At 43.0% G+C, this 21964-nt stretch overlaps 1 long non-coding RNA gene across 2 annotated transcripts in view; it reads right to left on the bottom strand.

The window, feature by feature from the left end:
- The window catches only part of LOC148001441 (uncharacterized), a 29926-nt gene extending 27716 nt beyond the window's left edge, over positions 1-2210 (bottom strand). For both annotated transcript variants that reach the window (XR_015637117.1, XR_015637116.1), the window contains exon 1: positions 2064-2210. This is a non-coding gene — a long non-coding RNA (uncharacterized LOC148001441). The remainder of the gene's footprint in view (positions 1-2063) is intronic.
- Positions 2211-21964: the final 19754 nt, after the last annotated feature.

Below are 21964 nucleotides of genomic sequence, written 5' to 3'. Positions count from 1 at the left end.
TTTTTGAGAAGGCATGAGAGCCATGCGACCATATCCCCAAATCCATCTCACAGCTTCACAATCCAACCCTAACATCTTAGAGTCAGGTCAAGATACAGCTGTGAAAAGCTCATAAATAGGATAAATAATGAGAGCATCAAGTTGGAGCTGAAGACCACCCAGAAGCCTCCATGTACAACAAAAACAGCAACCACAAAGTTGGCCACAGAACAACTGAACAGGGTGTTAGCAGATCTCAGCTCTCCCTGTGGCTCTACAGGGTCACCCACTGATGTTAGCAAGAGATAGTTTCCGTGTTTGGAACCCAATCTCGCCGCATAATAATCTCTGGGGACTTACACCCCTGGATGAACCTGACTGTTGTCACAGGACATTGCTAAGAGAAGCTGGCTGGTGGACCTTGGGGAAGGCTCAGTGAGTAAACTGTTTGCTGTCCAGATGTGAGTACCTGAACTCAGACAAAAATCCAAGTGTAGTGGTACAAGCCTATATCCCATTGCTGAGGGATAGAAAGAGGGGCACAGAAAGAGTGCTACCAGCAGACTACTGGCCACCAGCTTAGACATTCGGTGAGCTTTGGGGAAATTAAGACATCTTGCTTCAAAAAGGATGTGAAGAGAGAGGGTGGTAGGATACACCATACACCAATCTCTGACTCTGTTACACACACACACATCACCACCACCATAACAACAATATAAAAACAATAATGATAATAAAAACTATTGGTTTCATAATAAATCCAACCCATCACAGCAAGAAAGAAATGCAAATGTGAGTGGCTTAGTCACAGCAGTGGGGACAGGAGCAGAAGAAGCAGCCAATGTCTTCTTATACAGTGATGGTGCAACCTGGAATCAATGAGAGAGGGAGAGAGAGAGAGAGAGAGAGAGAGAGAGAGAGACAGAGACAGAGACAGAGACAGAGACAGAGACAGAGAGACAGAGAGAGACAGAGAGACAGAGAGAGAGACAGAGACAGACAGAGAGAAAAAGCAGGCGAGCTAGGCCAGTGCCAGGAGAGGGTGTGCCCATCTAAGGCCTACAGCAGAGACATACTTCCACCAGCCATGTCCTGAACCCTGATGGCATGACAGTAACAGCATTTTTAATTCTATTATCTTTGCTAACTTAAATGTTCCTCAATACTCTACTCAACATGGCTTTTGGTTGTCATGACAATGTTATATGTCAGCATAGACAGATACTACATTCTGCTCCCTGTAAAGTGGTTGCCACAATATCATTAACAAATGGCTAGCTTTCTTAGACATAAGGGAACAAGACTGACTGGACTCTCCATCTCTAGTCCCTCCTTCCAAAGGACGAAGAACAAGGTTTCAAGCAGGATGTGTAACCACGTGTACATCTGTGTGACTATGTGAGTATGTCCTTTACTAATTTCCTCTCAGAACAAGTCCTTGTGAAATCTCTTATCCCATATGTCTGCTCTTAGAGAACTGACCAAGGGCAAGCCTGAATATCGAAACCAGCCACGATTGAAGAAATTCAGGAAGAGGGACAAGTGTGACAAAAAGAAACAAAGACCTTCCTTTCCACCCAGAAAGAATCATCTTTCCTTTCTCTGAGAGGGCATTCAAGACACTGGGAAGGCAGTGTGGAGTGCTTGCATACCAATCAAGTCTAAGTAGAACATACCACAAAACCTAGGACACGGCCACATGTGCTCTGCCTGGCTGCTCTGTCCATAAGCTGGATAAACATTAACCTTGGAGTGGACTTCTCAGATCATTCACAGGCACCAGATGGGAACCCATGGTTTTGTCAGCCCATCCTAGACCATACATCTACGAGGTAGCCTTACAGTTGTATTGGTAGAGTTGTGTTGGTAGTAAATGGCCATCAACTACAATTTCATCAGGTTCTGCATCCACATTTAAAGTAAGCATGGTGGCACGGCCTGGCAAGATGCCACAGAGGGATGCTGGCATCTGGAAAGATTTGCATTCTGGTGCCCCGAGGTCTCTTTCAGCTCAGAGAGATGACGCCTGATGCCTGCGTGATCCCTCACCCGCTGAAACCTGAAACTCCTCCGTGACTCACCTTCACCTGAGAAGAACTGAACTGAAGGAGCGGCAGGTGGTTTTGATCAGGGGCGCGACAACTCCATCCTCCAGAAACCCGGAGCTGTGAGGAGGGACAGGTCCCCTAATGTCCTCAGATAGTGTATCTTTCCTGGCACTGGCACTGAATTGCCAATTGCTACACAGCCAGGAGCAGAGAGATCCCGGCACCTGCCAAGGCCTGAGTCAGGCTGACTCTTACATGAAGCTGTGGGTAACTCTCACATCACTCTAGGCAGTAAGTCACAGCTCTGTGTCATAGCTAATCCAGGCCAGGATGGAACCCACAAGTTCCAACAGTGGAGCTGTGCAGGCTGGAAAATACCCCTGAGTCGCCCAATGATTCCTCCTTGCACTTGAATCCTCCTTGCACTTTGTGGAATGAACAAGGAGAGGTGCCATGTGACTGCTGAGTCATAGTGCTACAAGAGGTCACTCAGGAGGCCCAAAGCCAACCCTGTTCTGTGTAAAAGCTCCTGAGGATATGCTAATCATTCAGCAGGAACCACCCGGGTAATCAAGCCTCTACTCCCTGAAGAAATCAGGATAGAAATAAGAGTCAAGAGCACAGCTTAGCACAGTCATTAGCATTGGGACAGCTCTATCTACATTGTGTGGACTAAACAAGGACCCAGTCTGCCTTCTGGTTGCACAGTGCAGAAAACTTAGAAGCCTGGCGGTGTTTCTGCTCTCTGCTCTCCCTTTAAAGGGGCCCTATTGTGAATACAGTGTCCCCAATGAGACCCAAGAAAGAACAGAACGGTTTGCAGATTCTTGATGAATTAAGAGCTAATGAAAAAAAACAAATCTGTTCCGTTTCACAAGAAAATGACACATAGTTTCTGCTGGTGTTGTGGAAAGGCAGGTATGGATTCAGTGTTGAAATAAAGCACATGCCATTGCCTGGAGTTCCGGCTGGCATCCCTGAATTTCACATGTTGCTGCTTGATAAGTACCTATGTTTGTGTGTGTGTGTGTGTGTGTGTGTGTGTGTGTGTGTGTGTGTGTCCTTTATTTTTATGAAATTCTGGATATGTGTGTTTTCAACTTGTACCACTGCCCTTCCCTTCTCACTCCTCTCCTCTCTCCTTAGTCCCCTTTGTCCCCTAGGCAACTTTAGTTCTACGTTCATTTCATACACAGTTGCATGAATGATTTTGCTCACCCAGAACCTCAAACGAAAGAAAACATATACAATCGTCTTTCTGAGAGCATATCAATGTCTACTGTCATCAAATAAATGTTACAAAATAGACAACTCTATTAAGATCGGCATCAGAGGACTGTTGTGACTACTGGCAATCTGAGATGTGTGGTTCTCTGCCTTTATGACCCTTGACTCCTTTACCATTTTGGTTGAGGGGATCTTCAGTTTTGTCTATTAGAAGCAGTGAAATCACATTAATTCCGGGGGATTAAAAATTCCCCAATTCTTATTTGCTATTTATGTATGCCATGAAGTGAAGTATGCCTCTCTGTGTCTCTGTCTGTCCCTCTGTCTATTTTTATGTCTATCCATACCTCTGTCATTTTGTAGGGTGTTTGTTTGTTTCTTTTGTTTTGTTTTTGAAGAGAAAATCATTCCAATTAGATCGTGCTGGCTTGGAACTGACTGAGTATCCAATGTTGATCTCAAACTTATAGCAATCCTTCTGCCTCTGCCTCTGCCTCTGCCTCTGCCTCTGCCTCTGCATCCCAAGTGCAGAACTATAGGTGTGAGCTACTTTACTCGACTTCTTTCTCACTTCTTATTCTTCGGTTCTAAAAAATCCCTCTAACAAAGCTATCACGCAAACTGAAAATACCATTATTTAATTTAAAGGAAACAGATTCTTGCATCAAAGAAATGACCAAAAGAAAACATTATTAAAGAGACAGGATTCCTTATAAGCATAAAAGAAATTCAGCCTCCGGGAGAACAATTATAGCATTTTCCTGATCATTGAAAGAGGTCTCATCCCTTTAAGAACTCCTTTTTTCGAGCCAAAACCATCCAATGGAAAAAAGATAGCATTTTTAGCAAATGGTGTTGGTTCAACTGGAGGTCAACATGTAGAAGAATGCAGATCGATCCAAGCTTATCACCCTGTACAAAGCTTAAGTCCAAGTGGATCAAGGACCTCCACATCAAACCAGACACACTCAAACTAATAGAAGAAAAATTAGGAAAGCATCTGGAACACATGGGCACTGGAAAAAATTTCCTGAACAAAACACCAATGGCTTATGCTCTAAGATCAAGAATCGACAAATGGGATCTCATAAAACTGCAAAGCTTCTGTAAGGCAAAGGACACTGTGGTTAGGACACAACGACAACCAACAGATTGGGAAAAGATCTTTACCAATCCTACAACAGATAGAGGCCTTATATCCAAAATATACAAAGAACTCAAGAAGTTAGACCGCAGGGAGACAAATAACCCTATTAAAAAATGGGGTTCAAAGCTAAACAAAGAATTCATAGCTGAGGAATGCCGAATGGCTGAGAAACACCTAAAGAAATGTTCAACATCTTTAGTCATAAGGGAAATGCAAATCAAAACAACCCTGAGATTTCACCTCACACCAGTGAGAATGGCTAAGATCAAAAACTCAGGTGACAGCAGATGCTGGCGAGGATGTGGAGAAAGAGGAACACTCCTCCATTGTTGGTGGGGTTGCAGACTGATACAACCATTCTGGAAATCAGTCTGGAGGTTCCTCAGAAAATTGGACATTGAACTGCCTGAGGATCCAGCTATACCTCTCTTGGGCATATACCGAAAAGATGCCCCAACATATAAAAAAGACACGTGCTCCACTATGTTCATCACAGCCTTATTTATAATAGCCAGAAGCTGGAAAGAACCCAGATACCCTTCAAACAGAGGAATGGATACAGAAAATGTGGTACATCTACACAATGGAATATTACTCAGCTATCAAAAACAATGACTTTATGAAATTCGTAGGCAAATGGTTGGAACTGGAAAATATCATCCTGAGTGAGCTAACCCAATCACAGAAAGACACACACACACATGGTATGCACTCATTGATAAGTGGCTCTTAGCCCAAATGCTTGAATTACCCTAGTTGCCTAGAACAAATGAAACTCAAGACAGATGATCAAAATGTGAATGCTTCACTCCTTCTTTAAAAGGGGAACAAGAATACCCTTGGCAGGGAATAGAGAGCCAAAGATTAAAACAGAGACTGAAGGAACACCTTCAGAGCCTGCCCCACATGTGGCCCATACATATACAGCCACCCAATTAGACAAGATGGATGAAGCAAAGAAGTGCAGGCCGACAGGAGCCGGATGTAGATCTCTCCTGAGAGACACAGCCAGAATACAGCAAATACAGAGGTGAGTGCCAGCAGCAAACCACTGAACTGAGAATAGGAACCCCGTTGAAGGAATCGGAGAAAGAACTGGAAGAGCTTGAAGGGGCTTGAGACCCCATATGTACAACAATGCCAAGCAACCAGAGCTTCCAGGGACTAAGCCACTACCTAAAGACTATACATGGACTGACCCTGGACTCTGACCTCATAGGTAGCAATGAATATCCTAGTAAGAGCACCAGTGGAAGGGGAAGCCCTGGGTCCTGCTAAGACTGAACCCCCAGTGAACTAGACTGTTGGGGGGAGGGCGGCAATGGGGGGAGGGTGGGGAGGGGAACACCCCTAAGAAGGGCAGGGGGGAGGGGGATGTTTGCCCGGAAACCGGGAAAGGGAATAACACTCGAAATGTATATTAGAAATACTCAAGTTAATAAAAAAAATTTAAAAAAAGAACTCCTTTTTTCTTGTTGTTTTAAAGATTTACTCCATTTTTAACTATGTGTATGTGGTGGTGCAGATCTATGCATGTGTGAACAGGTACCTCAAAAGCCAGAAGAAGATATCAGATCCTCTGGAATTACAGTTGTAGATGCCTCATACGGGTGTTTGGGCACTGAATTTGCATCCTCTACATGAGGAGTACATGTTCCTAACCACTGAGCCATCTGCCCCAAGCACTCTTCCCTTTATATATATATATATAAAATCTTCTAGTCTACAAACACACATAATGCCAAAGATGTTGAGAATACAAGTTGACATTGGAATCAACCGTCAGTCAGTAAACAATGCTTTAAAAGTTATTGAATGAGTGACCAGAGAGATAACCTACTAGGAAAAGGCACTTACTGCAAAAGCCTGCGGAACTAAGTTTGGTCCCAAAACCTACATAAAAGTGGAAACAAAGAACCAACTGCCAACTCCATAAAATTGTCCTCTGACCTCCACACCCAAGCCATTTGACATCTGAGCACCCGACCCCAACCGCAATCATGCACACACATGGCATGCACACACAAGGCCTGCACACACACATAATGATGATAGTAAATTAAACTAGGGCTAAAGAGATGGCTCAGAAGAAGCTTAACAGCACAAGCTGTCCCTTGGAGAGGATCCAAGTTCGACTCCCAGCACCTGCATAAAAGCTCATAGGTGTCTGTAACCGTAATTCAAGGCTTTCTGACAGTTTCTGCCCTTTGTGAGGTGTGCATACATACACACAGAATAAAAATAAATTTCAGAAAGTTAAACTTTAAAAAGTCACTGAATGTGAGTTAAAACAGAACTCCAACGAATGGGAAAATATTGTCTCCTCAGACTCCACTCCACAAAGAGATCCAAAGGTACTACCAGAGCTGCCAATTCCATGCCAACGTATTTCCAGTGCTCCAGCTCACAATGCTGTCAAGAGACAACACAGTAAGAATAAACAAAGGGGACTGTGGCTGCAGAAGAAGCCACTTTCCAAAGGAAGTGGGAAATAGGCTGAAACTACAAAGAATTCAATAGACAAGTTCCAGAAGAGACAAAAGTTGCTAAGGAGAGCCAATTATCAGAGAAATGTAATTAAAGAAGGAAGTCCGTGTCCTACATCCATATGCCATGTATGAATTAAACAAAGCAATGTTATTTTTCAATTTGCATGACCAAATTGCTGAAAAGATCCCCCAGAATGAGGAATAAGAAGATACAGACACACAAAGTAACTTTTAATTTGATGACTACCAGGCTGGTATTTGTAGTGCGAGTTTGGATTTCTTTAAAATCCCCAGTTATAGTATGTGAAAATGCTTTTGTTTGAATCCCAGGTGTGGGATATGAGGCTGCTATCCGTTGTCACAGCCATTAATGTCTGCCAAATACATTAGAGGGCATGACTTTTGCCAGCTGTAGATAGATTAATTCTGAGGACTCTGGAGAGGGTATAAATGGGAGAGCCCCTTAGAGGGCCTATGGCAGCTGCCGCCCTCCCCACCCAGCTTCACTGCTGTTGAATTTGCTATGGCTGGTTTGCTGTTTTTCTGGACTGCTTGATATCTTAATGGTGAAGATTGGAGTTGCCCTAAGAAACACAATGACCTTAACCAGCAGGAAATAGCCTACAGAGGTCTCTGTCCCCTCCAATTTCTACTCTAACCTTCCTTCTCTCCTACGTAGTGTTGGAGGTTGGAAGATATTAGCACGGACTAAGTAGTGAAAAGGATGTAGAGGTATAAGAACCCAATAAAATATAATAAAACATATACACCAATGGGGATCTCCTTCATCCCAATGAGCATGCTCCCCATGAACCTCCAGCCCTGTGTTCATTCCTCCTGGTGGATGCCAAGAATCTTTTCCCCAAGGGAGCCTCTCTCCCCTTTCAAGTATTTTGTCCAGCTTCAGTTTCCTATAAGGACTAATGTGATCTCTTTCCAACAAGTGAGGCTATGCTACCTTCATGGACTGACCCTTTTATTTAACCCTTCATTCTCTTGTCTTTAACAACAACAGCAAACCTTTCTACCCATTAGTGTCTAAATACCATGTAATATACACATCTATTCTGCGTAGGGCTCGCAGGATTTCTTTCCACTAGAATCAAAATCCTTACAAATGTCTCTTTTGTTCAATGTTGCATTTTAAGTGCTTCTACTTGAAGATTCTTTGGGACAGTGGCTCAGTAAGGAGAAACTGTCCGTAAACAAATCAGGAGACTAGCACAACTGCAGGCTGCAACTCTGGCCTCATTAGGGTGTGCTGGTTTCGTACATGTGCTGAGCTTGCAGGCAGGCAAAGCCCGGGTCAGAGGCACGCAGGTCAGTCAGCAGCCTTCTCCTCCCGCCGGCTCTCGGTTATTCTCTTCCCATCTCTCTCCTCCCCGCACCCCCCTTCACAACTCATTTTCCAGTGATACTTAAATATTTTAAGTGTCTCAACTGAAATGTCTTAGGTTAGTGAGGGAACCTCCTTCCCTGAGATGGGTAATATATCTGCCAGGCAGGGAGAATGCTCATTCTCATAACGATGCTATTCTTTGCTCTCTCTTTTATTAGACATGAAGCAGTTTGTTGACAAGAGCACAAAGAACCCCCAAATGTCTGCCCACATTGTGAAGTAAAGATAAAGGGCAGATGTTTTGTTTGTTTGTTTGGGGGTGTTTTTTCTTTTTCATTTTTTTTGCAGACGTTTTAATTCCCTTTAAAGAATTAAAAATTGAAGTTCAGCGAAGAAGGAAGTAGAAATAGCAAAGTTCTTCCAGAGAAGCATATTTGGCTTTAATGTGATGTGGTGGTGCCAGAAATCCCAGGGGGAGGATCTGTTTTCATTGCCCTCCGAGTCCCAACAACACACAAAACAACTTAATGACAGATTCAAATCTAGGTGACCTACCCCCTAGTTCAAACTCAACCACTGCACCCTCTACTCATGCTGCTTTCTTCACACCCACGAGAAGATGTCACAGAGCTATGGTTAGAGATAAAATTAATCCAAGTAACAATTACACTCATCCCAATCTGCCTTTGAGGTCACCATAGAAATAGCCAGTAGGAAACATGAGAAGCATGGTGGCATTGTTTTTTTATTAACTTGGGTATTTCTTATTTACATTTCGATTGTTAGTCCCTTTCCCAGTTTCCGGGCCAACATCCCCCTAACTCCTCACCTTCCCCTTCTCTATGGGTGTTCCCCTCCCAACCCTCCCCACAACAATCATGTTCACTGGGGGTTCAGTCTTGGAAGGACCAAGGGCTTCCCCTCCCACTGGTGCTCTTACTAGGCTATTCATTGCTACCTATGAGGTTGGAGCCCAGGGTCAGTCCATGTATAGTCTTTAGGTAGTGGCTTAGTCCCTGGAAGCTCTGGTTGCTTGACTTTGTTGTTCATATGGGGTCTCAAGCCCTTTCAAGCTCTTTCAGTCCTTTCTCTGATTCCTTCAACAGGGGTCCCGTTCTCAGTTCAGTGGTTTGCTGCTGGCATTCGCCTCTGTGTTTGCTGTATTCTGGCTGTGTCTCTCAGGAGAGATCTACATCCAGTTCCTGTCGGCCTGCATTTCTTTGCTTCATCCATATTATCTAGTTTGGTGGCTGTATATGTATGGGCCACATGTGGGGCAGGCTCTGAATGGGTGTTCCTTCTGCCTCTGTTCTAAACTTTGCCTCCCTATTCCCTGCCAAGGGTATTCTTATTACCCTTTTAAAGAAGGAGTGAGGCATTCGCATTTTGGTCCTCCCTCTTGAGTTTGATGTGTTCTGTGGATCTAGGATAATTCAAGAATTTGGGCTAATATCCACTTATGAATGAGGGCATACATGGTGGCATTTTTAATTTGTTGTTTTGTATTGTTTTCATGAATGAGGAAAATGCCCATCTTCCTCCCAAACCCAACATTCTGAGGAATGCAGAGTGCTAGCCAGTGTGGTCAGCAGGGAGACCATGAAGATATTCACCAGTGCACAGATAATTTGTATTGATCTAAAAGAGAAAATGGGTCTCTCCAGACACCAAATGACTCTGGATAAGATCCAATGAGAACTCTGTTGATAGTGGATGCTGGCATAAGCTAGAGGGAGTAAGCTGGAAATAGATCTCAAAGAAGCCTTGAAGAGGTCCAACAAAGGCTTGGAGATCCCAGAGCCAGCTACTGGAGACTTGGTGGGCTAAGCTATAACACTGTAGATTTCTGGTACTGCTCTTCTACTGATCAAGGCAAGCCTTTATCTTGCAAGTCTGTTGTGGTTCCATCCCCCCTCTTTCCCTGTCTGTGAATCATGTCCTCTCATCTGATTCAAAGACAACCTCCAATGTGGGCCCTGACTTCAGACACACCAATACTCTTCTGTGAGTCTATCTTTTGGGCGTCAGATAAGGACACAGTGAGCCTATCTCTGCAGGGCAGGCCCAAGACCCAGTTCCTAGCAACACTTCCAGAGTTCTTGATTAGTGACCCGGAGATGAACTTGAGAATGTGTATTTCCAAAAAGTTCCCAGTTAGCACTGATATGCTAGACAAGGACCTATATTTTTGGACCAGTGATGAAAAGCTAGGCCAAAGCACAGGCACTGAGGAGGCCCTTATGGTTTTGGGGATGTACAGTCTGAGGCAATCTCCCAGAGCTCAGAGTCCAGCTGTGCTCACATTTACTCCTAAAACTAATATGAAATGGAGCCCAACCGGAACACAGCCTTTTATTGAGGAAATGAGTGATGAGGAATTTTACTAGTTTGCTTGCTTGTGGGGAACATGATTCCCTCAAAGTCTGTCTAGGTTTTGGTGGAAAGAATGGGGTGCTCTTGGGAAACAAAGTCCTTTGTATGAAGGAAAGGTTTTGCCTGAGAGACAAGAAATGGAATAGGTCTCCAATGGAAACATCCAAGTACCCCTCAAACAGAAAGAAACATGTTTGTATTTTGTCTAAATAGCACAACAGCAAAACAGTGTGACAGAAGAAACCTATCTGTATTTGATACCAGAGAGATGTCCTCATATGCATGGTGGGCCTGTGACCAGGATAGGAGGGTAGAAGGAAAATAAGCTGTGAGGGAAAATCAGCCCAACCCAACAGAGAATCAGACTGCAGTGGGACGAGGGGGGACCACTTGGCCTTGAGTAGAAGGCTGAGGAAGGCAGAAGCAAACTGTTTATGGACACAAATCTTACCCTTGCCATTGGCCTCATAGGTACTAATCAGCTGAGCCACTTCCAACACAAGGTGCAAATCTACTCCAAGATGCCAGGGGATACCTCAGAATTGCACATGAGAACCAAGCCGAGTCCCTAGAGCTTCATCAATATATCCAGTCCCTCATGACTATGGCTGAGGAGACCCAAGTTATGGCTGGCTCAGACACCATGGAAGCCCATGTCTCTGTTGTTCATCTCTCTCCCACCATGACTGACCCAGTCCCCATTATGAAAAGGAGCACATCTAGTTTGTGTTTGAGGATTTAAGCACTGGTCCCTCTTGCCATTATATCCCTTATGTTTGACCCTGCCTCGCATTTAAGGTGTGCTTAAAGAAGTGGGAAAAGCAGAGAAGAGAGGGAAGACAGGAGGGGAGGGAAGGAAAGGGGAAAGGGGAGAAGAAAGGAAGCAGATGAGCTCTCTGATACAAGGAATGTGGTGAAATTCTAAACATTGCATAGAAAATTCAGAGAGAAGGTAAATATTCTCTCCCAGCCAGGGAACGTTATTTTTATTTTAAGCCATCGTGGTTGACAATTTCCTAGGATTCCTGAAGGAGAAATTTCTTCAGATCCAGACATACCAGACCTTACCCACCTGATCTGTGACGGAGCCAGGCTGTGCCCTGGCTCATCCCCTCCATAGCCCTAGGGTTGGGTTTTGATGTCCCTGCTATGAAGGCAAGGAAAGAAATGTCTGAAAGTTTGGGCAATGCCCCAACGTCACAACTAAAGCCCAGTTCTGCCCTGTAGGCTTCAGGACTCCCTTGGTTCCCATGACAAGCCAAGAATTGCCTTGAGAAGTGGGTGTGCCCTGTAAAAGTAGCCAAAAGTAGTGAGCACAGGATCTGCTCTCTAGCCCAGTGACTCTAGATACTAGCAATGCATTTAACACTCAAAACTTGCTAGATCGGTACGTGTGACAATCTCCTCACCACAAATGGATATTTATGTAAGAATATGTGAGCCCTGGACTGGGCAGATGACTTAATGGGTAAGGGCATTTGCTACCAGCCTGAGTTCAACCCTCCAGTTCCACATGGTAGTAAGAGAGAAATGACTCCTGTAAGTTGTTCTTTGTCCTCCACACATGGTATCTGTGTCCACATACGGTAACAAAGGTAAAACAATATTTCAATAGGTTGACCCAGCCTTTCTATAGTGTACATATATTGCATAATATTTTGCTGTGTGATATACATACACACACATACATACATACACACACACATATATATACATATATATTATATATATAATTTTTACTTGTGAAATAAAATAACATTTAAGAGAAAAGTACTCCGAATTTACAGCAATGAGACAAGACCAGCCCATTCCTGGTACCTGCCCCATCTTCCGGATGCAAACCTCCCCTCTGAACTTAGCTCGGAACTCCTATGCCTGTTTGCCCTGGGCAGTGCTTTGAGGACCAGGACCTGAACCACTAGACCACTGCCCTCCCCCTTCCATTTGACTAGCTTCCCGGTTCACTCTCTCCACAGTGACCAGGCTGCTCTGGACTCAGAACCTGGCTCCACAGTATGAACGAGGCTGCCATCCCAAGACCTGGGGATTAAGTCATCCACAGGCATGGTCACTCTTCATGGACCAGGTATGATTTGATTTGTCCTATAAGTGAAGAACTTAGAGAGAAAAAGCTTGCTTGGGATTTTAGAATGTCATCATTCCCGAGGTCCACCTCATTGGTCCCCTTCAGATAATGAAGGTGGGCAAATTCCAAAGAGCAGAATAATGACATAGCACAATGTGGCCATTTTTCCCCCCAGAGAAATCCAGATGCTAAAGAAGGAACAGGCCAAAGCTGGTGTCCCCAGTCCTCCACCTGTTTGCAAACACTACACAGCTAAAGTTCTTGCCCTGCACCGAAGCATACTGGGAACAAATGCTCATTGTCTCCACCCTCGGGGAAAACAACTTGGCCATAATAAATTATAAATATAGATCTACATGACTTCTGTTTTGTTCTATCTCCATTCTTGGTGAGCAACTTGTACCCTTTGATAAATGGTTTGTAAAGGTGGGCTGAACCTATTTTCTTAGACAATACTATATTTCTTTAGGCACTAAGTAAATGCAGGGGGAAAGCATGTGTTTGCATTAAGTTCAAGTTCATTGATATGGGTTGCCAGTGCTCCGTTAATTTAGTTCATCTCTGACATGCTGAATAGATCCGGAAGAAGCAAAGCAAAAACATTCAATATAGTTGGTGAGCCACTGTCCAGCCTTGTAAAAAGTAGGGGTGGAAGCATAAATCCAGAGACATGGCTTTGGCCTTGCATGTCTTTTTTCACCATTCTTCCTCACAGGACACTCGCTGCTATGGAATATGCCTTCCACTCTCTAGACTGTGAGAGAGGTACATGTTTATTCAAGGAGCCTAAGCTCCACAGCCCTGTGAGATTAAAATATGCATGATATTTATGACAAAAGATTTACTACCTCTCAATAAATACTTCACATAGTCCTCTAATTACAACATTTCTTGAGGGTCTATTGTCCTCCATATTCCGACACAGGGATACCACAGGAACAAACCAGTAGTGGCTTTGTATCACTTTCTCCTATTGGCTTGAGATTAATAATCAACACACAAGATTGTTGAGCAGTTGTTCTCAGAATAAAGACAGCAGACAGCCCAGGCTACCCTGAGGCTCCAGGAATGGAGGGAAAAGATCCCCGAAGAGATAGTTTTGAGTTTAAGATGAGATCTGAATTTGAGAGCCACCCTACAGAAATGCCAAGAAGAGCCCATAGCAGAGAAGTGAAGTGCGAAGGCCCCGAGGCAGGCATTTGTATAAAATGACAGGACAGAGGCCAGTGCAGCCAGGACACTGGAGATACAGGGTCCCTTTTCTAAGAACAATGTATTAAACTAATACAGCACATCTGGGTCCTGGCAGACCATGGCTGGAGCCATATATTATCAAGAGGTCTTTATTGATTTATTTTCTTTGTCTCATACTCCTAATTGGAGATAAAACCCTAAAGGCCTAGAAGACTTTTTCTCTAGCCAGTGAAGCTCTCTTGCTGTGGTTCAATTAATAAATTCTCAGTGAAAACCAAGACAGTTGCTCCAAAGTTGTGGGTTTCCAACCCTACACTGAAGGAGGAAGACCTCAGATCCTTGAAACCCCTAGCTCTCCAGGAGAGATTGGATTTTGGATTCTCTGGGATCTTCTTAGCTCTGCAGAGGATCTTTCTGTGTATTCCTCACTGCATATACCTGTTTCCTCACCCTGGTAAAGCCTTTTTCACTGGATGATTCTGTCTGCCCTGACTGAGATTTCCTTGGTGCTATTCTTATTCAAGAGTTTTCTTGCCTCTTAATTCTGGAAACTTTGACTGGGCATGACGTGAACCACATGGAAATCAATGGCATACACTTACATAGTGTTGCTATCAACTGAATGTAACTGCAGGGTGACTAGAGTAGATGGTTGGTAAGCAGTTACAGGTGAGTCTGTTCATCTTTTCCGAATATCAAGTCCTCTATTATTATCGCTATTATTAATAGCCCCTGAGTCGAATAAGGTCTGACCATATGGGCATGGGAATGGAACCATCACTAGAATATGGACAATTCACCAGAAGCCACACCCCTTACCCCAAAATAGCTCTCTCTCCCTCAACATATATCAGCTGTCAGTAATTCCACAGCTGGGAAGTCGAGCCTAAGGAGCCCCTCTGAAGTGGAAATTTCTGGTTTCGTTGGAGACTCAGTTGTATCATGGATGTTCTAGAAACTGTCTTATGAGAGGATGTTTTGTTGAAGCAGACACATGAGTGAATGCTTTGTTGAGAACAGACACTTGGTGTTTTTCTCAAAGTCATCTGGTGAAAGGGCATGGTATTATTTTGCTGGGGACGATATGTGATATTTGGAAAGAGTATAAGTAGAATCCAACAAGGACACTCTTGCATTGGTTCACCTTGCTTCTCTTTACTGATCTTCGTTGGGCTTCATTAAGGACTTTTTTTACTGACAACACTTTTGCATTGGTTCACCTCGCTTTCTTTGTTTATTATCACTTGTTGTGACTTCAGACAGAGAAGTGTACCGAAGAACTTCTGGTAGTGTTCCAACTGCTTCTTGCCACTTTGATGGACTCATGCAGACGGGGAGATCCTGAAGGTTTCTTCTAGATACAGCCACTGCTACTGATTCATGTTTGGTTTTTTGCTACTGGACTGGACTGCTGACAACAAAGATTGGAATCACCCCTAATAACTATTTCTAAACAGATCCACAATACCAGTTCTTCCCCCCTACTTCTGGTGGGTGGTGTGCTAGAAAAGGGTTTGAGGCATTAAAGAACCATAATTAAAGTAGGTTTTGAAAAATCTAAGCCATTACTCCTCCCCATTCTGTGTTCGAATCTTGATGGCTAGATTGTTGAACTTGTGCAGGTCTTGTGCAAGTAACCGTAACAGCTGTGAGTTGATTGGTCACTACTGTCATTTCCAGAAGCCAGCATCCCATTGTTTTCCTCCCATTCCCCGGGTCTCAGTTTCTTTCCATGCACTCTTCCAAGAGCCTTGGGTAGAGGGGGGTTGATACAGATGGCCCATTTGTGGCTGAGCACTCACTCACTGTTTTTCAGCACTTGAACCAGTTAAGAGTCTGCATTCACTACTGCACACCGAAATAACAAGTTTCCCTGACCAAGATTGAAAGCAGCCCAGATCTATGGAGATATATATATATATATAAAAGATAATTTGAGAATATGACTTGTGGAAGGAATGGATAATCCTAACAAGCTTATATGAAAGACACACAATCCAGGTATTTTATTTATAAGCCATGAACTTAGATTGGTAGATCTAGAACTATCCTAATTTATCCCCCAGCTATGAAGTCCCTTGTTGCTGTTTCTCTTGGCCATGCAGTTCTGGTCCATGTGGTTTTCTTCTCCTCTGTTTTCCCCTCTCCTTTCTCTATCTGCAACCTCTTTAATACGAACATCCACTCCCGCCTTTCTTCCTCTACTGAACAATCACAGGCTCTAGCCTTTTGTTGACCAGCTAAACTGGGAGAGGGTTCACATGCTGACACTTTGAGTTCTTAAGGATGTGCTAGTCAGGAGCAAACATATCTTGTGAAATACCACTGTAAGTCTCCCTACCCACCACCACCACCAAATGTCTATGACCTCCTAAAACATAGGTTTTTGACAAAGTTTACAGTTTTAGAGATGATGTCCTTCCACTGAATCAGGTTCAAATCTAAACAGAAAGCAGTTGGTTACCCCCATAATTGTCATGCCACTATCGCACTAAAGAACACAACTTACCTAGCAGGTCTTTGTTGTACCAAACATGGTTCTCACAGGGCAAGGCTGCTGATCTTTTTTTCTCCCTCCCACCAGCCTGTGTTGCACCTTCCAGCAGAAAGTCTCTTGGTCAGCTTGAAATTGATTTATTGATGTCCTGTAACCAAAATGGGGTCATATCTTCAGTAATAGGGTCTTATCATAAAGTTATGGAGGCTTGTGTTATTTTAGGTGTCTCAGGGCCTCTTTGGACAATAACTGATAAGGAGGCATCCCATTCCTAGCACTGAGGTTTTTTAACAAGTATCCCATAACTATTAGGAGCAGTATTGTCCAACCATCCAAGGTTCCACTCTCTGATCAAACTTTCTCTTTTATGTTATATCTGAAGAAGATTTTAAATTGAGGATATAAATATAGGTAGATGTGCAAACCCCAAAAGTATTATTTATTGACAAAGGATAATTTGGTAATTGTGGTTTTTGTATATACATGGTAAAATTAATTAATTAAAAATCAATAAAATTAATATATTCATCACTTCTCAAATTTCCCATGGTAAAGGCATTTAAAATTTACCGTTTTAGTGCTACTCAAACATGCAATATATTGTAATATTTTATCAGCCATACTTACAGTGCTGTATGATAAATTCTTGAACTCTTTTGCCTAACTGAAATTCCTACTCTTCAGCTGGCACTTTACCCCAACATCTGGCCTCTGATCAGACTTTCAATGTCTCTGCTGCTCTGAGTCCACCTCGTCCAGATTCCACACATAGGCTGACACAGCGTCCATCCTCCTGACCCTGCATGACTTAATTGAGCACAGTCATCTTCCAGATTCACCCGTGATGTCAAAATGATAGACTCTCCTTTATCAAGGCTAAACAGTACTCCAATGCACCCTTCTCATTTCCTTTGTTCATTCATTGAATGAACTTGGGTTCATTCAATAATCAGCATTGTCACAAATGATACAAATCAGCACATTCTCCTGATGTGCACCCAAAGGTGTGGCTGCTGGATTGTGTAGGACTTCAATTTTAAACTTCCACCAAAGCATTTCACAGACAAAACCCCATGAGCAGAGTCCAACCTCTGTCATTTTATTATAGTCATCAAAGACTAAAACCATTGGCAATACCATACTCATAATTATACTGCTGCCATGTTCTCCAGTGTAGGAAATGCTTTCATGGGAATGGCTTACTGTCATGCTCACAAATTTGAGGCTAGAGTTATTTGTCTGTATAGAATGAACTTCTCAGTCATAAGCAACCTAACAAAGGGAACCCAGCAAGTGAGTGAGAAGCCACACCTGCCTAGAGAGCTCTTCTGCCTATAACAAGTCTCTGCTTCACCCACTGGTTGATTCTCTGGACATGTCTACCTACAGGTTGTCTCCTAACCATTGTGCTCCTGGTTTGTAAGTCCCTCTGAATTTACATGAGAGTAAGCTCGCATTTCTCTTTTACATTCCTTGTGGCTCTCCCCCTAATGATCTCAGCTGGCGGTCTAACCTGGATAGGGCTCTGAAGAGGCCTTCTTTTCACTGTGTATATTCTGCTTCAGGCGAGGGTCACAGACTGGAATGCCTTCCTTAAAGGGACACAGGATATGGCGTCAGTGACAGCTTCGCAAGCCGGAAGTTCTTCCTGCTCTCTGTCAGGAACTCAGCAAATACTCAGGCTGGAAAATTGATAAACCATGCTTTATGGCTGCAAAATGTACTTTAGGGAGATTTTTTTCAATCATCTTTTATGATTTTATCATTTGTAGCCAGGTGCAATAAATATAGACCCAACACACAAGAAGCAATATATCTGTGTGTCAGTTTGCCTAAACCCAGTGAGGATAAAAGGGCTGTGTAAACTGGCACTTTGTGACTTAGGAGAGTGACCCCAGGGTCAGTTCAGGAGAGACTTTGAAATACTGATCTTGCTTCATTATACTTATTCTAATAGAAACAGGGGACATCAACCCATTTTAATGTATGTTTTCTTTGAACTCTCCCTTTAAAAATATTATGTTTTGTTTCCAAACAATTTTTTTGTAACTTGCTATCTTACCTTCCTAACTGTGTATTACAAGTCCATGAATGTATGGACCCCATCATCAGGAGACCAGCCACATCCTGCCTTCCTGTGACAACCATGAACAAGGCCACCTGCACCTTGTCAATCAGAGCTGATGTGATATGGACCAGCTGTGGCCTGGGGCTCTGCCTTTGCTCCACCTGTTTCAAGTCCTTTGTTAAAGCTCACAAGCCCCTGCTTGGAAATTTCAGGAAGCCCATTTGGCCCCCAGACTTCCTGACAGAGGATTAGAGTAAACTTAAACTAAGAAATGGCTCACCCAAATCTTTGTCCCCACACCTGTGATCCCTGGGCAGTTGTCAGCCTCAGTGTGATATTACACCTCTGGGGCCCTCAGAGCAACTACAGCTGTCACAGAAACTCTCATAACTTGTGTCTGTGTAGATGTTTAGAAAAGATACCTTATCACTTATGTGGAACATCGCAGATCTACAACACTAACAGATATCAGCTATGTCTCTGTATTTTGAACCAATGAGAAAAAAATTAAGAAAAGTTTTAGACAAATTGGGCAGATCTCCATTAATTTACTCATTTTGAAGCAATAGCTGAGATGTATATTTCCAGGAAAATATGTTTTTAAATGACATGTTTAAATTGCTTTTTTTTCTTATTTGTCCGTTTTTGGAGAAAAGCTTCAGAAACTATCTGAAGATTTTGGGGCAATCATAATTATGTTGGAAACTTATCTACTTGCTTCTTAGCTCTTTATCAATTCCAAAAAGGAAGCTGTCCCTCCTCACTCAGGTATCCCTGTAGAGTGGACTGAGCAAATATGCACATACTCGAAGACACACAAACACATGTACACACTTGAATGCACATACACTCAAAAGGAACATATACATACAGACATATTTTCATTCAAATCCTCTCTCTCTCTCTCTCTCTCTCACACACACACACACACACACACACACACACAATTGCAAATTCATACACAGGCACAAATCTGCCTTACAAGGCACTCATAAGGAACTGGGGAAGATATAATAAATCCACCATGAAGATCAGCACCAAGTACAGGGAACTTTGACTTCAGTGAAGGCTCGCTCTACTTTTCAAGGCAGACAGACACACACTTTGCTTCCCCAGGGAGCAGCAAACAGAGAAGACGATAGGCAGATGGAAAACACATAGCAGGAAGATCTTGCCCAAGTATAACTGAACGTTAGAATCACAGTCACCAAGAAATTAAAAGCGTTGAATGTGACTGTCCACAAGCTGAAAGGCAAGTCCAAGAGCCTGAATAAAGAGACAAAATAGCCCTTACAAAGGGGGGGGGGAATAAAAATAAATAATGGTGAACTCCTTTTCTGTTTTGTAAATGTTGTAAATATTTTCTCTTTCCCTTATGTGCATGTGTACCCTGTTCATGCCTGATGTCCATGGAGGTCAGAAGGAGGATATCAGATGCCCTGGAACTGGAGCGACAGATGATTGAGAGCCACCGCATTGGTCCTAAGAGTTGAATCTGTGTCCAAGGCAAGAGCAGCTAGCATCGCTAACCACTAAGCAACCTCTCCAGTCCCCTGTAATAGGCTATTATCAATAAGAACACTGGGGTGTCACCAGCTAACAGTGTTCAGGTACTAAACATCTAGTTCTGTGCTATCCTCCTTCCTTCCTCCTCAGTCTCTCACACTCTCAGTGAACAATGCCCACAGGCCTTTTCCTTCTTCCCAGGAGAGAGAGGAAATTGCTGGTATTCGTTTTTCTGCATAAAAGTAAAGACTCACAGACATCAATCACACTGATTTGACCAGCACATATTATGTGATATGACCAGCACATATCATGTGATAAAAGAATTCACTGCATCCCAAAATATGTGTGTTTACCATGTGTTTATAAAAACTAAAGTAGCTGAGATATAAATGTTAGGTTCCTTGATTTGATATGCTATACATAAATATCGATTCATTATACTGTGTCTATAATTGTGCATAATGAGTAAGAAATTTCAGCTTCTGCCAAAGCAGAAATATGCCTCATCTATAATGCAAGATAATTATCTTTCCAAACGCCAATACCTTGCTCTTTGTACATATACAGACAACCAAAAGAAAATCGAATGACTGTAACTTTGGATTATCCATTACAATAAACACTTGTATTTTTAAAATTTAATGAAAAAAATAGGTCTAAGAGAGAAACTTGAAAATTTAATTCCAGAATTTTATGGAAAAAAATGAACGTAGAAATTAAGACATTCAAATTGTAAGGGAATTTTACATAGGACAAAAATACCTGTAAATATATTATTAAACATTTATCTTCAAGGGTAAACACTCTTCCTCCAATGCTTGAAGCAACAAAAGCAAAACATATATTATTTATATATTATGCTATTACATTCTTGGGGCCTATGTGGTATATTAAAATAAAAATAAATCACTAGAATGGTTCTGAGATGATCCCCCCAGTAAGCCCAGTATTTGTTCTCCTCCAAAAGTTGGGGTAGGGGTATAAGTTTGTCTAAGACAATCCTAGGGGGCAGATAAGTTGTTCTTAATTTTAAAGATTGCTTGTGTGTGGGCAACCTTAATGTGCATGCTTTGGGATTGACTTACCTGGGGCAACAGTGAATGAAGAAAGGACACATACACAGACAGAGAAGCTGAGTCTGCCTGGACTATGTGTTCAGATGGAGATGCAACAACTTCCTGAAGACTCAGCCAATTATTATGTATATAGCATGAATGATGGGGAGGCATGTTAATTCGATCTCTGTAGGAGGTCTCTAAGGGTGTTCAGACCTTCAGGGAATGAATCTATCCTCCATAGTGTCTCTACGCAATATCAAAGTAGCTTCTGCACACAGTGTCAACATTTATACTTGGATCAGGGGACAGCTTTGCCATTCCTCTGAGCCTTATGAGGGGAAAGTTTTGCCACTTCCACAGTGTTGAGACATTGGAGTCCTTGACAAAGCCACACTCGGGTCATAAACACACACTTGCCCAGGACTTCATCTGTTACCAAACCTGGGGAAGAACCCAGAAATAGTATGTTTGGGCAGAGTGAATCACACCCGTTTATAAAAATTGAAATTTAAATAGAATATTCTAAGGTTAAAGGAATGGTCATCAGGTACCTGGAAGGAGCCATTCCAGGGTGCCTCTGCCACAGAAGTGGATGACTCTCTAGACTTCACCCCGACCTTGACTAAAGCTGGGATACACTCTTCCAGCCTAGGAAAGTGTCAGGTCTGAGTCCTTGTTGGAGCAATCCACACCATGCATGCAGTGTTTCCTGGCTCGATGGGAATCCTTGGCTCAGAATCCTCCTCAACTGAGTGACTTGCCTTCGAGGCTTCAGTTTTTCATTCCCTTACTCACAGGTGATCTCAGCAGCATGGTGGAGGAGGCATCCATCGTGCGTCCTCCTCTCTACTCAGGAAATCCCCTAACAAGCATTACTAAGCCCAGCCCTGCTTACCTGCTGAAATCTCACTAATCTTCTGCCCCGGGCGCCCATTAATCTTTTGCAG

The sequence above is a fragment of the Rattus norvegicus genome, chromosome 14, assembly GCF_021556685.1.
Source record: "Rattus norvegicus strain SHRSP/BbbUtx chromosome 14, alternate assembly SHRSP_T2T, whole genome shotgun sequence".
NCBI lineage: Eukaryota > Metazoa > Chordata > Mammalia > Rodentia > Muridae > Rattus > Rattus norvegicus.
The sequence above is the reverse complement of the archived record's forward strand: the minus strand, read 5'-3'. Positions and strand labels throughout refer to the sequence as shown.